The sequence below is a fragment of the Gallus gallus genome, chromosome 2, assembly GCF_016699485.2.
Source record: "Gallus gallus isolate bGalGal1 chromosome 2, bGalGal1.mat.broiler.GRCg7b, whole genome shotgun sequence".
In the NCBI taxonomy this organism is placed as follows: Eukaryota; Metazoa; Chordata; class Aves; order Galliformes; family Phasianidae; genus Gallus; species Gallus gallus.
Window position 1 is genome coordinate 72,679,391 of NC_052533.1, and position 15,523 is coordinate 72,694,913.

At 34.8% G+C, this 15,523-nt stretch overlaps 1 protein-coding gene across 1 annotated transcript in view; it reads left to right on the forward strand.

Moving 5' to 3' along the window:
• CDH12 (cadherin 12) overlaps nt 1–15,523 on the forward strand; it is a 528,906-nt gene that overhangs the window by 153,333 nt on the left and 360,050 nt on the right. The window contains exon 3 of the mRNA XM_025147686.3: nt 12,476–12,577. The gene's annotated coding sequence lies outside the window, so the exon portion shown is untranslated. The remainder of the gene's footprint in view (nt 1–12,475; nt 12,578–15,523) is intronic.

Consider the following 15,523-nt stretch of genomic DNA (forward strand, 5'->3'; position numbering starts at 1 on the left):
TAAGGAAGCCAGTCATTAGTGGAGAAAGTAAAAGGTCACGGAGGAGTTCTCATTAATGTAGCCTTTAAACCTTTCTGTAAAATTTTTTATCCTATGACTGAACTTCATGAATTCCTGTTATAATGGCAAACCTTCAGAAACAAATCTGTAGATGTGGTCTGTGCTATCCCACTTGTGTAGGCTTTAGGACTGCTCAGTTTGATCACAACAAAAGGCTTTTAAAAATGTGTTGTCAAAACAGATGCCAATCTCAGGTATTGTGTTATTTGGCTTGTAAAAATGTACAACCAACTATCATACCAGTTTTAATTTACACTCTTGGCCTGTAACTATGATAGTTCTTGTAACAACTTGTCAGTAGTACTTTCCTTTGGAATACCAATGTGAGACATCATGTTGTGATTTTCCCTTTCTTTTCTTTCATGTGCTTTAAAACTTCAAGTTTCCTTGGACAAATACATCTAAAATCCTATCTTTGTTTTAGTTTACATTACTAAATAAATGTTCTTCCATTAGTAATTAGAGAATGCATCTTTTTGAACGTGAGGAGGTTTAGAAATGAATGTAATGCATTTTTATAAGCAATATAACTCCTTTACTCCTAGAGTAAATTATGTTCAGGTGATTGAAGAATCACACTTAATAGATTCTAACCTTCAGCTTTGGCTCCTTGCTACTACTTCTTTTAAATAAGGAAACAGCTGCAGAATTTTGCTTATAATCAGTTTTCCTTTATAGTTTATGTTTGTCTTAAACTTGCATCAAAACAATAATTAGAACTTAAATAAATAAAGGTGATTTTTTCCTCAGGAATAATGAACATCAAAGTTGAACCAAAAAAAGCACAATACAGTGTCATCTATTCATTTCAATTTCTATCTCAATCCTTGTGAGGATGATGAATTTAGTTCAGGAATATTTTTTTTTTTTCTTGTCTATAACACTTATTTGAATAATTTAAAATATACATATATTCCAAACTGAAGATGTGGAACAACACAAATCAGTGTTTTATGAAATTAAGTGTTCTTTAATATATCATGTGTGTGGAAAGGCTTGTAATATAGAAAGATTTCATATTAATATGAAGAGCTTTAATCCAAAGCTGTGTTTAAAATAGAAATTTTGTAATTTCAATGTTTTCTGTTCTCATTGATAAAAAACCCTAATAAGCAAAATATCAGTATACAAAACGTTGTAATATTGATCACTTTTATATCAAACACGTTTAAAATTTTGCGGTTATTAATTAAATATATTTCTTACTCCTTTTTCATGCACTAGTTGTGCTGACTCCCAAAATTACTTTGTTTGCCAAGAGAATTAAAAAATAAAAAAAAAAAAAAGAGAGAGAGAAAAAAAAACCTACGTTCATTATCCACCTTCATAAATACTTCAGGAATTATGTATCTGCTTCGTTTTTACAGACTCCCGAGAAGAGGTTTTCACTGTCACTAACAAAGCTTCCAGTTAAAGCTTTTCTTGACACAAGGATTAATTACTGCTAACTTACCTACTAACCCTTCCAAAATATCACTTCATGTGGTACAAAAGCAGTGCTGTTAGATTGACAGTTTTCTCTGTCGTGCAACAAAAACTCCCACCTGGCTGTGCAGCTGGTACTAAGCTTTGGCAGCTTTCCAACAGATTGTGTTTGCAGCCTCTGCACACTTTTTCTTTCCTTCCCTCCTTCCCTCTTCTTTTTTTTTTTTATTTTTTTTTTTTTTTTTTTTTTTAGTGCTATGTTTGTTATGAACATTTCAACAGTTCCTTTTTCAACCTGTCTGCTCCCATATGCATGCATCTTTTTGTTCCAGTAACACATTGCTATTTTGGGTAGTCTCCATCAGTTTATCAAGGTAGTCCTCAGGAATCGTTCTTTTCAAGATCTTGTGTGTGTCATCGTGAAGATACAGGCCAAATCCAACTCCAATGGTAAGTCATGAATACTAATAAAAGCCATTTAAACCAATTACTGATAGCAAAATTTGACCTTAGCCTAACGTGTAGCTGAAGTTTATGTTGTGCATAGATGATTCTGAAGCTGAAATTTCAGCAGGACAATCTGTCTTGTTACCTTCATTTGCATTAGAGGAAATGCCTGTCAAATAGGGTATTTTGTAATAAGTATGGTTTAAACTGAATTTTCTCATTTTAAGGCTGTATGAATGAAATGAATGAGTGCTTTCCAGAACTGCCCTGTCAGTGTGTTGATAGAGGCAGTGTTAATGTGTTTCAGTTTTCATTGATTTATATTGTCCTTGTTGCTGTACAAGCTAGCTCAGGTGAGTGTTAGCTCAGGATTGCTGGGTGCAAAGTCTTTGCTCTTTTCTCTTGCTTGTGCTCATTGCTCCAAGCACTGCCCATTTGCTGACCAGGAGCCTCCCTGTTTTTACTAATGTCCTGATTATGAAGTAATACATGAGAGAAATTGGTTAAAAGTAATCAAGTTAGATGGAAAAGATTTATGCTGATATCTATATTAAATCCTTGATAGTGTAGAATAGTCCAGAAAACTAACCTGCCTTCCCAGATAATTAACAGTTGTCTGCTCACAGTTGACCAAAATGCACTTGCTCCTGGCTCATGATGTTCTTCATCGTCAGGGAATGGTTGCTAGTCTATGTGAGAAAGACACTGCTGTTGACACCCTTATGGGTGAGAGGTTTGATTTGGCATTGTGAAGCTGAGATATGAGAAATAGGGTTATTCTCAAATCCTTAGTTCTGTCTCAGACCCATATGGGAAGACAAAATCATCACCCACTGTTCCCCCATCAAGGATGTTGTGGGAATTGCTACTGGATGCTTTTCTCAGAGCCAAAAGGAAACTCACGGGCAGCTCTGTTTTTAATAGAACGGGAAGACTTGCCTAGTGACTCATTAAACACTTCAGTTTGACTTCCCAGACTCAGCCTGTAATATTACTGGCAGAGATGCTTGCTTCACTGAAGTAGGAAAATACAGAGACAAGCATGCTTTGTTTGTTTGTTCCTTTATTCCAGATGGATTAAGCTAAATTAGTCTCATCTCAGTGACTTGCTGCAGACATAAAAGAGCTGTGGTTCTTACTCTGGTGAGCAACAAGAACATTACCTCTGCTCCAGGCTCTCTCTTTTTTTTCCCTTATGCATAGTGTGTTCCTCCAATGTTGGGTAGTTAAGTGAATCATAAAGTTTTCATGCTCTGCAGAGGGTATATTCATATGTAAAACTACTGCTATGCTTGTCATGAAATTCTAATAGGATACAGCACTTAGCGCAGCTGTGGACTTTTTCCCAGCCATCTGAATCTCCAGGTGTGCCCTTGAGTTGACAATAACAAGGTGATGTGCTATTGTTATATCTTTTTTTTCCCATATTTTTCTAATCTCACTCTCTGGGAAAATTGTTTTATAGGCAGGAATAGAAAAACATTGTTAAATTTATCCCAAGATTTGGGTGATTTTACATGTTAAGAGTTACGTGTAAAAAAAGGTATAAAGCATAGTATTTCAGGTAAAAGATGAAGCTCAATTTAACTGGATTAAAACAGTAAATTTACAAGGAAGTGGTAGGATATTTTACAGTCGAGGTTAATAAAATTCTGTAAAATTCTGAGCAAAGTTTTTATATTATTGAACAGAGATTCTGGCTGCTTAGTTATGTCTATGTCTGTCTAAGTGATAGTCTGTAATATGTACACCACTCCTTCACTACTTCATTTTCAAGAAGGAGAAGAATGAAAAAATAACTTTTCTGCACTGTAGAAAATTCACATACTTTTTTGGTGAAATGGAATGGCAAGTTGGTGGGGTTTTCCAGTTATATTTGTTAATATGTTTCAATATGAAATACCCATCAAGAGCAGATTTAGCCTTATACAGAAGATCAGTAGAAAGCCATTAATTGCCATAATATTTATAATACAGTTTGAAGTGGAAGGCATATGAAAGGAATATTGGATTGTGTTCACATCTGCACCTGTTCCCTCTCTGCTACAATTGTGGAGTTGTGGCTTTTGGCGTCACAGTTGGACGGACTTTGACTACTTTTTCAGGTCCTCCAGAGAATATTTGTCCTATTCTACTTGATGTCACTGCTCCATGGCTTCCAAATCCAATCATCTTGTACAAATAACTGCATAGAATTTTTATCATTATGTAAAGTTGGTTTGATTGTGAATGTGGGGTTTCAAGCTATGGAAGTCAGTTATGCATTTTGTTCTTTTAAATAATTGAATTTTAAGACTATTGAACTGTCAGTGTTTGTTGTCAAAATTTTACGTTGTGTGAGATGCACTATGAGCAATATCCAGATAGTAATGCCAGAAAATCACCTACTTATTTCTGGTGATTTTTTTATTTTTTAATAGCATCTCCAAAAGTAACTTCATAAATGACCTTAACAAAATATGCTACTCTCTTTGAAACTGTACTTGCTCACAGTAACCACATAAAATTTAAGTTGGAGTGCCTACTGGGGAAAGGTGTACAGAACAAAATCAAGTCCTAGCACCCCCAGGACCAGTTGTAGCCAAAGAAACTGTGTGCATAATAGAATAAAACACTGTTAATGTTTTCATGAGCTTGGCATAGAAGTACTAGAACAGTTCTCACTCCAGAGATGACAGGAAAAATAATTTAACTTAGTTATAAGATGTAACCAACAATGAAATACATGAGTCACTCTGAAGGTAATGCAGTCACCAGTGCCAAAACACCATTCATGACCTCAGTGGTCTCCCATCCACTGTTTGGTCCCCATAAACGTTCAACAAGCTTTAATAAATGTCAGTAGATGTAATATTTTCCTCATGGAGGAATTCGATTACAGATCTTTGCTTCATATTCACTTCCATATCAGACATCGTTTTATCAGACTACGCCTCTGCTGCCATCTATCACATGGCAACAAAATGTAATGGGATATTGATAGGAAGGTTCAACCTCTACTGCCATATCCCCATCATCTGACTCTGATGTTGTGGCTCAACATATTAAAACAGGAGGCATTATTTTGGAGTAATCCTTGTACACTGGACAGTGATTTAACTTTTCAATCTTAAAGTATATTGTGAGCATAAGTGTCACTGAGAAATTTAGTTGAAAAGTGTGAAAAGTAAATCAGAACATTATGTTATAAATAAATTAAAATGTATGTTATTATTTACAGTTGCCCAAATTCATTACATAAGAGCCACTGTACTATTATATATATATTTTTTAGGACAGGGACAAAAATGTTTTGAAATGAATGAGTGATGGTTTTTCACAATTTTTCAGTGTCAACTCTCTGTGGTAGATGCAGTTTCATTATGTTGCTGGACTTGCCATATTCAGTATTTTATATCAGATTAATGACAAAACTTATACCCATGTTATTTAGCTTATTAGACACATACCTCATTCCACATATCTGTATCATAGCAAGATTGACTTGCTGTAAGCATGATCAACATCCAGAGTTTTTATGAAAGATGTATTCTTCATGAATCTGGGTGTTTCTTTTGCATTACTACCCATGACTCAAGCTCTATCACATCTTCCAATGCTGACTCATTTAACAGCAGTGAAGATGACACAAAGCCTTGTAAGTGAGCAGGTTGCATGTCCGCCTTGGAGCACTTGGAAATATATAAATATATCGCTAATAGAAACTCCTGACTCTAACATTAAAGAAATCCCTTGCTACCAGGTAGAAGAAACCTGCTCTGTTTTCCAAGAGTTCAGAAGAAAGCAAGCAGTTTTTCTTCTTTCAAACTGCAGTGTGATTCTGAGAAATTTGCAGAATGCAGCACCAAGTTGCCATTGCATGGATGGCGTTTAACCTCTGTTTTAAGAGATGCTTTTTTGCCCAACCAGAAGCAGAAGAACTAACTTCAGCCCCCAAACCTGAGCATGGTGTGGAATTGCATTGTCATCCTATTTTCAAAATGTTTGCGATTCTTAGTGTAAAAATATATGTTGGGGTGGAAAGTATTTGTGTTAGATAATGGCTACCTTATGAATTCAACTGGTTTCGTCTGTGTTACAATGACAGGACTATCAAAAGTGCAGTAATGTCTGATACTGAATGAGAACAGATGGTTCCAGTATATTACATTTCTGTTAGTGCTGTTCAGTCTTTACATAGCACATGCACTCAATGGAAATATTGTTAGAGGGAAAGCAGAGACAAGCTTTTTATTTTCTTTTTTTTTTTTTAATTTCTCAAATAGATGTATCAATTGTTATTACTTGAATCAAGAAAAGAAAATAGCAATGATAAATATGCTAGATTTAAAAGAGAATGTTTAATTAAAAAATCTATTGTTTTATAGATGTAATCTAATATATGCACTTAAAAATATATGAGTAGGTGTGCATCAAGGGAATTGTGACAGAGTGGGGAAATACCCATTTATTTTTCCACTTAGACAAATTATGTTCCTACAGCCATTAATCAAGCAGACATATGGTGTCATTTCACAGAGGAATTTATGTACATTGAGTTCTTCATCAGTTCCCTGTTGTTTCTGAAAAAAATGCATTCAGAATAAGTGTTCTCTGAGTTCACCCAAAAGCAGAATACTTGAATATATTTTGAAGCTATGATAATTTATTTTGAGAAATAAGCTAGATATATTTAGAAATCATCTTAAAATTCTCTTAAAGTAGAATATTTAAGTGAACTTCTTATTTTTTATGAGGTGTATATGTGATACAAAGGGGAACAAAGACCATCAAAATAAACTACGGTAGTCTGGATCTGGAGGTAGCAATAAGCTACTGGATAGTGTCACAACTCGTCTATCTTTTCACACTAGGTAAATCCTACAACCCTTTTCCTTTTAATAGATGTCATCTTTATTGGGGGGGGAGATTAACATCAAACAGTCTGGAGTCCAGAAGGTGATTTTCAGAAGGCTAGCTATGAGTTCCTTACATGTATTACAGTTTTTGAGACTCTGGATTTTTGAAACCAGATGAATTAATGCAGATTTAAGTGAATCCAATGTTTAAGAGACCATAAGACAGAACTCAGTGTAATGACAAGGGTTCTTTGTCAATTCCAAAATAAATCCTGCATAGTCCGTATTTAATTTTAAGTGATATTTATGGAAGTTATTTTATTATAGTTTTCGTGCCTCATCTCTGTGAAGAAGCATCTGCAGTGTCGAAGTAAATGTCAGATCCAGAGGCTTATTTGATTAAGCTATGGCAACAGCATTAATCTTGCAAAGGAAATCAAGACAATAGAAGGGGCTGGATGGACCAGGAGATTGATAATTGGTTAGAAAGCTTTTGACCTTTGGGCTCGTAGTACAGATTCAAGCCAAGTTGGTACTGACTGAAAATCATTATTCTCTGATAGTAGTGCCATTGTCATGTGAAATGGGTGATTGGTTTCATTCCAGTTCCTGCTGATCTGGTAGGCTAAATGCAAAAATTACTGTTCCCAGTGGCTTTGTTTTAATGCAGAGTTTAAGGAAGGAGAGGAGGAAGTGAACTTCTTTAATTTTAACCCTCAGGAGTGTTTTGGGAGGCGGGGGAGGAGAAAAGCTGCAGCTCTTTGGCTGCTACCATATGGAGAGCATCACAGCTACCATCAGGCTCCTGTTAAGAGATTAGGAACTCTTGTTTTCCTATGTCATCCACATGATGTGTTTCATTAGCATTAATGAAATAGTAAGTTTTATATGAAATCCCACTCTAATTATCTTCATAATTAAGTTTCTTGTTTCTAGTAAGTTGGGCTGTTTTCACCATTTTCAGTTGGAAAAATATAAGACAATAGTGATTTCTTTATTTTTCATTGATTTGCAATTCATTCAGGAAGTTCAGCAAGTACTTTATTTGAATCTGTTTGACCTGGCAATTGCACATGAACCGTGCTGAGTCAAGAGATGATGCATACCTGGAATGAGCAACTAAAGATTTATAACTGTTTGTCTGTGCTTCATTGTTTTCTCCTCCTTAATTGGATGACCTGAGATTAATTATTAATGCTACGTGAAGCCAATATAATCTAATCCTGTAAGAAATCATTTGACTTGCTGGCAATCTCAGAACCACACAGACTCTTATTAAAATGATTGAGGATTCTTTATATCGTCTTCTTACACTTTTGAATTAAACTTGGTTGCATTCACTATAGATAGTGGAATCTATTTCTTTTCTTTCTTTTTCTTATATCTGTGAAGCATACAGCTGTATTACACATGTAGTCACATACCCCGATTCTTCAATGATTTCTTTAAAGTTTCTACAAATTAGGGGGATGTTTTGTTGGTTCTACAAGCTCGTTTTGTCATGTCTTTCATATAGTTTGTCTTTCATATAGCTTGCTTGAATGGTACTTATTCTGTTCTTGCCTTTCACTATTTTTTTGTTGGTGTTTTTTTTTAATCACTTGATGTCTTTGGTCTGCTGTGAATTGTCTTTGTAAGGACTTAGTTGCTTTTCTTCAAATACGGAAAGCATGATCTCTGTATCATTTAACTATACAGCTAGTCAACTGTTCTCTAGTAAAAATGCTTAAGTGCACTTCTTGGTGCAAGAGTAGACAAAACAGGAGAGAATATAAGCAACATTGAACTACTAAAAATTCAGACAGTGTTCATATTAGAAGTTTTCATGCTAAAAATACACATATTCAGAGGTTGTTGCATATTTTTCTCTGTGGGGAGGGATAAAGCTGCTTTAGAAACCCACTGGATTTGTATTGAGTCTTTTTCGAATACAAATGTATGTTTTCAGGTATATCTCTTCAACTGCTAATATGGTGAACAAATACGGTTATTTTATGATATTCACTGTCTTTGTGTAACCAGTGCTTATCCCTTATACTGCCAGCAGTGACAGGAAACAGTTTCCTTCTGCGACAGAGAGCAGAAACAGGAAAATTCAGTGCTGGAGTCTGTCATCAGTGCGTGCAGACTTACCCCACGTCCCTGTAGTCTGTGGAAGCTTTATTACTGAATTCAATCACAGGAATCTCATCTGCAGCAAAGGAGTTAGTACTGCTTGCTTTAATATTGATTTGTGAATGAGTAAACATGACAGCATTATTAGCTTTGTCTTGTTGCATATTAGTATTTGAGAGCATATTTACCAAATACACCCTGATGGAAATTTTCTTCTGTACAAAACTGGCTATTATGATTTTGAAAAGAGGTTAAAAATTACATGACATTCTTGTTTTTCTGGTGCGTTTGACTTCCAGATCTCTGTAAACAGGCAGTAAAATGTCAGAATGATGAGAGTGAGAAGTACCGGGAGAAGTGAGGGATAAAAAAGCCCTTCAGTCTGTGATCACGCTCTTTCTAAATGACCTTGCACATGATGGGCACAAATTTGTATTTTGCACGAAAACCTGTTGTTTATGAAGAATAGATGTTGGTGGAAAGGGAACGTGAAAAGAAAGGCAGGCGTGGATGTCAGTTTTTCAAATGGTATGAAAGGGCTGAGTGCATCTGAAAGGCAGAGAAGTGAATTTTCTCAGTACATAACTAACCCACAAGGAATGTCAAATATTTATAGGTTCCTAAAATAACGTGAGGTCCTTCTAAGCTGCATTATTTATATTTTGAGCAAAAGCAAATAATTTTTATCTTTTTTTTTTTTTCTCCACCCTACAAGTGTTCTACTTATACATATTCTTTACTTCCAAAGCAATCTGGTAGATTGTGAGAGGATGTGCCTCATCATTTTTCTAATGCATCTTTGCTTGGTTGAAACACCACTGAAGGCCACTGTGAGTTATGAGATCAAAGCTGAAAGAACATGTGAGAGGGTGCAGACAGAAAAGAGGTCTGAAGTTCACAGAATGATAGAATTGTTTTAGTTGGAAGGGATCCTTAAAGATCATGTAGTCCAACTCCCCTGCAAGGAAAAGAGACACCTACAACTAGATCAGGTTACTCAGAGCTCTCTCCACCTTGACCTTGGATGTCTCCAGGGATGAGGCATCCACCACCACCTTGGGCAACCTGTTCCACTGCTTTCATGACCCTTATGGTAGAAAAACAAAACAGCTTTGCTCTTACATCCAGTCTAAATCTTCTCTCCTTTATTTTGAACTAAATAATTTCCCCTTGTCCTATCATAACAGACCCTGCTAAAGATTGTCCTCACACAAACTTTGTGTTCAGTAGATATGAAACAAAAAAGAAACAAGGATCAATAATATCATGTAGTATGTGTTAGATGACTACCTGTTAAGTAGTCCATTTCTTCAATTCAAACTGCAGATACTAAAATTCAAATTTCACCAAATACTCAGATTCCCTATCATATGTTGTTTCTTGCAGCTTCATCGCCAGTAACAAATCTGACAGCTTTTACTTTGATTTGTGAATGTGTTGGAAAACTTCTTTGTGAACATGAGTATTTTCCAGTAAACTCAAGTAGACCCATAGATCCCAGTAGTCTCCCCAGGCTAAATGATTAATCCAAACTGTATATTATTTTTCGTGTGCTTTACTTTTTCTCCAGCTAAATAAACTGAGTATTTGCAGTAAAGATTTTTCAAATGTAATCAATGCAACCAAGAAAAAATCAATCAGGTTTACAGAACCACTCCAGTCCTTATTTGCAATAAAAGTCATTGTAATCTCTCTCTCATTGCTGATGCTTTCTGTAAAAGTTCCAAGAAGTGAAATTCTTGGGCTTTACACTCCAGGTTAAGAAGACTTTTAAAGAAACATGAATTTGCAGTACTAACACCAAAGAAGCTGACTTTTTTCCTTGACTTACCTTATTTTCTCATTGATTTAAAATTATACAGTTTATTATTGTTATTTTTAAATCATCAGTGAACTCTAGATTTCTGCGATGTGTTTATTTCTAGATACATGCTTCAGTTGCTGTTTTTGATCCATGAAGTTAATATTGTCAATATTAATAGTTGCTACCAAATCTAATTTAAAAATAAGAAAAAAACTAATATTGAAGAACAGTTTCTGTTTGTTTCCTATGAGAGGCCCAGAGAACTTGTGCGGTGCTGGGATTTTTTTCTCTTTTTCAAGAATTATTGCTTCCGCTGAAGTTAAAAGAATGTATCTTGTTTGTTTGTTTGTTTGCTTTTTTTGTTGTTGTTTTTTTTTTTTTGTTTTGTTTTTTGTTTTGAACATGTTGTAGTTTCCGAGGTTGCTGAAAATGATTACAGGTTAGCTCTCAACATGAAAATATGGGAATAGTTGAGCTACTGCAAAACAAGTGATGTGTTTATAAGCATACAATTTACACTGCAGTAAGCTATCTGCTTTTATGTCATTGCTTACTTGAAGTATGTAAGTTTGGCTTATTAATATCTTTATCAGTGATTTATTTCTCTTTCCATATGTAATTCATATAACTTCTGTGTATTTTAATTTCTAAAAGCATGCATTTAAAGTAAACTAATCTGTTGGCACAGAGTAGATATTATGCGTCCAGTAAATAAATAAATAAATAAATGAGGGGCAAATGATAACTTTCCAGCTGTTTGTCTTCCCTTGAGTTTTCTCTGCAAATTTAGTTTTATATTAGAATGCCATCTGTATTTCAGTATTCTGTCAGCCTCAGGTTTGGACTCACTTGGTTTTTAATTTCCTTTTTCTCTTCTCTCCTATTCATTTCTCTTCAAATTCATCTGCATTCAGAATTTCCGATATACAAACTGCTGAACAAATATAAAAGCATCAAAGAACTCCTAAGTTTTAGTCCTACTGATGTAATTGAAAATATATCTGACAGTTTTTTGGTTTTGTTTTTTTTTTGTTTGGTTGGTTGGTTTTGGTTTTGTTTGTTTCTCCTGAGTGCAAAGCTAAAATTAGATCAGGGTTCAAATAAAAACATATCTCAGAATTGGAACAGGAACCAATTCAGGATGGGCTTGTTATGGAAATTGCTCATGTGTGTTGCAGAGCTGATGCTTAGCAGAAAAATAACCACCCCACCATATGTAATACTGATTTGAGATATGATGGCAGTGACAAAATTGGCTGCATCACCACTGTGGAAAGAACAAAGCATTATATGCAGTGTCACTAGCTCAGGTTTTCACTCCTTCATCCTTTTCAAATAAATCTTTGTGTGTTTATTTTCCTGCTGCGATGAATGATAGCTGACACAAAGGAAACCCAGTCATGGCAGCGCATACAAATCACAGCCATAATAGGATGCTCTGCAGTAATATCTATCTCCAGTAAAAATCCCATAAGTTTAGGCAGTTATTAGGAATGTGCGCAGTTTAGTTCTGCTGACTGTTTGCTCAGCAGGATCCATCTGTTCCAGGGATATCTGTCCTACTCGTTACCTTGCTGTATTCACATAAAAGGCACAGAAGAGATGTTTGGTGACTTACTCGCTTCTTATGCTTGATTGAGTTCACTGGTAACATGTTCTCTGGTTGTTTTCTTGCTGTTTTGGTTTGTTGGTGGGTGGTTCCCCCCCCCCCCCCCTTTTTTTTTTTTTTAATGTTCATGACAAAAAACTATTCAAAATGACAATTTAACTGCTGTATGTTTTGCAGATTATAGTAACCCAGTCAGCTGAGGATTGCAGTGTATGAGACCAGCAAAGGTCTGAACTTCACTTCTATAAGATCTTGGAAGATGTGGCATCTTATTCACTGGTAGGCTTTTTAAATGCTGTAGATTTCTCCTTTATCTTCAAAAGACTGGTCATAACAATAGTCAACTTACCCTGTTAAATGTAATGAAATTACTTTTCTTTTTTGTAGTTTTTTTATTTTTCTTTTGTTATTTATGTACTACATACAAATTTGTTTTAGGCCTAGGAAACACATGGAGAAATCCCAGTACCTGTTATCTTCAATATATATCTCCTCAAAAACATTTGATAAAATCCAAGGTTTGCAGTACTACTAAGCAATAGACTATTTACAAATGCCAGTGCTGTATGTTACCCTTCTCAGGCTATTTCAATTTACATGCAGATTGGAGAAAGCAAAAGTACTTTTATAGGCTGTACTGCACCTCTTAAAGGACAGAAATGAATTTTGTCTTTGAGCTTTACTTTTATAATGCTTTCTTCTTGTAATTGAAGGGTTTTCTTTTTGTCAAATGGTATCTGTCTCATTTTGGTGGAAAAAAAAAACAATGTCATAGGTTTCTTCATGTTTCTTAATATGTCATTTACTTTGGTTGTTGCTTATGAAATCTACTACAAATTATATATACTATAAACTGCTATACTCTTGGCAAGAATCTAATCCTGGTGATGGTGAAACACTGGGGGTATTTTGTCCATATTTACATTAAAAATATATATGTATATATAATAAAAAAGCAGTTAGAGGTCCTTTGTATATTTTAATATATTTTATTGTAGGTTGAAGTTTATTGTAATGTATGTCGAACTGAGAGCTCAGTGAGTTTGAAGCACAGTCTCTGGAAGACAGCAAAGTTGTTGCTGTCTAGCTTTTTGGTCTCTGAAGAAGTGTATGCTAGAGAAGAAAGTAGAGGTGACATTAAATGATAAAATTCAGTAATAGTTTGTGTATTACAGCTCTGTTGAATGCTGGCTTATGACGCTTAATGTGCAGGCAAATATGAAGCGAGGAGGATCTGAATACTGACTGTCCTCTGATGAAGTTGCATAGAAAAGGCAAACAGCTGTAGAGAGTAGTTTGAAGTTTGTCTGTGTTTGTCTATGTAATTTCAGTGGAATATAAAAGCAAAGCCACTATATACTGTGCTGTTGTTGATGTTTTTTTAAATGTGTTGATATTTTTCTTTTATAGTAAGAAATTTTTCTGCCCGAATACCATACTAAGTAATCATTGATTACATTTAAGCTGCACTTTTAAGCTGCCCTACGAAGTTGTGTTGTTGATGCTAAAGTTCTGTTTTACCTATTATTTCATTTTGGTAATCAAGTGACATATTTTATGCAAACACTTAAAATTAAAGATTTATTACTGCCATAAAATAGTAATGACAACTTTAGATGCAAAGGTACTACAGTTTTCTGTTATGTATCTATTCTTTTCAAGCTGTATGCTTCTGAAGGTAATGGAAAGTATTTAGGAAGTTGATACTGTGTCTCAGTGAGTCTTCCAGATATGTAAAAAGAGCTTCTGTAATGTTAACACTATTAGCACTTGTTATCTTGACTAGGTTCACTGGAATTGTTCCAAATGAGTATTGCATTTGAAGGTACCCTTTTTGCTTTGTAACTTGGCTTTTGGATGATACATTGTCACGCAGTTTTCTTTTAAAATGTTTGGGTTTTTTGAAACCTGGATTGTAGTCAAAACTGTATGTTGTTTAAGGGCATTCAGCTAGACAGTATGAGACCATAATAAAACTGATAATAGCAAGTAATGAGAAATGATTACATTAAATTTCACCTGAAACTTGATGAGATCTGTGCTTTATAGAATACTTTCTGAACGCACAGAGAACACAGGTGGAACATTGCATGCTTTATTTTTTAAATAACAGATTGGGAGATAAGACACAGTTAAAAACCTGGTAAAATTTGGAATATGTTAAGTACCTAATTCTTAGTGCTATGGTGTAAGCTCCACAAATTACACTGCTTTTTTAAATATTCAAATGTATATCTCTACCCCACAGAAGTGCAACTTCTTGTATGGGCTAGATAAACCTACATAGGTTTTGTATGTTTGTGTTACTTGTGTATATATATGTGTATAAGTAAGGATAGAGAAATCAGTATATTAATGAATATGTAATACAGAGATATTATAGAAACAGAAGTTATATATTTGCCCAATTCAGAAAGAATTTGAGTGCAGGTATATTTTTTTTAGCTACATAAATTTTCTACTAAGGAAAATAATTCATAGATGTGTGAACCTTGAAAAGGTGAGCATTATTTAGCTGTCTGTTCTGTCCCTCACAAGCTCCCTTCCTTCCTTTTCACTGCGGCTTTTTACTGCTAAACATATTGCTTGAAAGTATGCGTGGTGGGTGGTAATCCAGGTCATCTTAATATCTCCCAGTCTAGCAAAACAAAACTGATAAGGAAAAAAAAAAAAAAAAAACCACAACAGCTACCTTTCTTGTTATCAAACAAATACTACAGAGAGATGAAGAGGCAGCTTGGTTGTGGGACAACAATCCATAATTTACTTTGCAGATGTCTGTGTAATTTAAGCAGCAGGCAGAACAACTGCTCAGTTGTAGATGCTCTGGGGAAAGGATACCCAGAGCCTTGTAAATCATGGTAAGGATTAGAAGCGATGAACATTCATCTTCTTAACCTCGTAAAGCAATATTGCAAAGCTGAGGATTACAACTTACTGTGCAAGTAATCTTTGTTCAGGGATGAAGGGTGTCAACTTCTTAAAAAGCTTCCCTCAATTAACAGTGGTGTCTAGCATTAGAAGGAGAGAAATAGGTCCTAAAGCCAATTTTAAATGAATTCCTACTATTAAAAGAATACTCAACATTTCCCACAACAGAAGAAAATAGAAATAGAGTAACTGTTTGTTGAGATGGTTGGTTTTGTTGTTGTTTTTCTGTTTTGTTTTGTTTTTTGTTTTCAAAGAAAGGTGATGGTTTAAAAGCTTTATTTAGTAGACAAAATT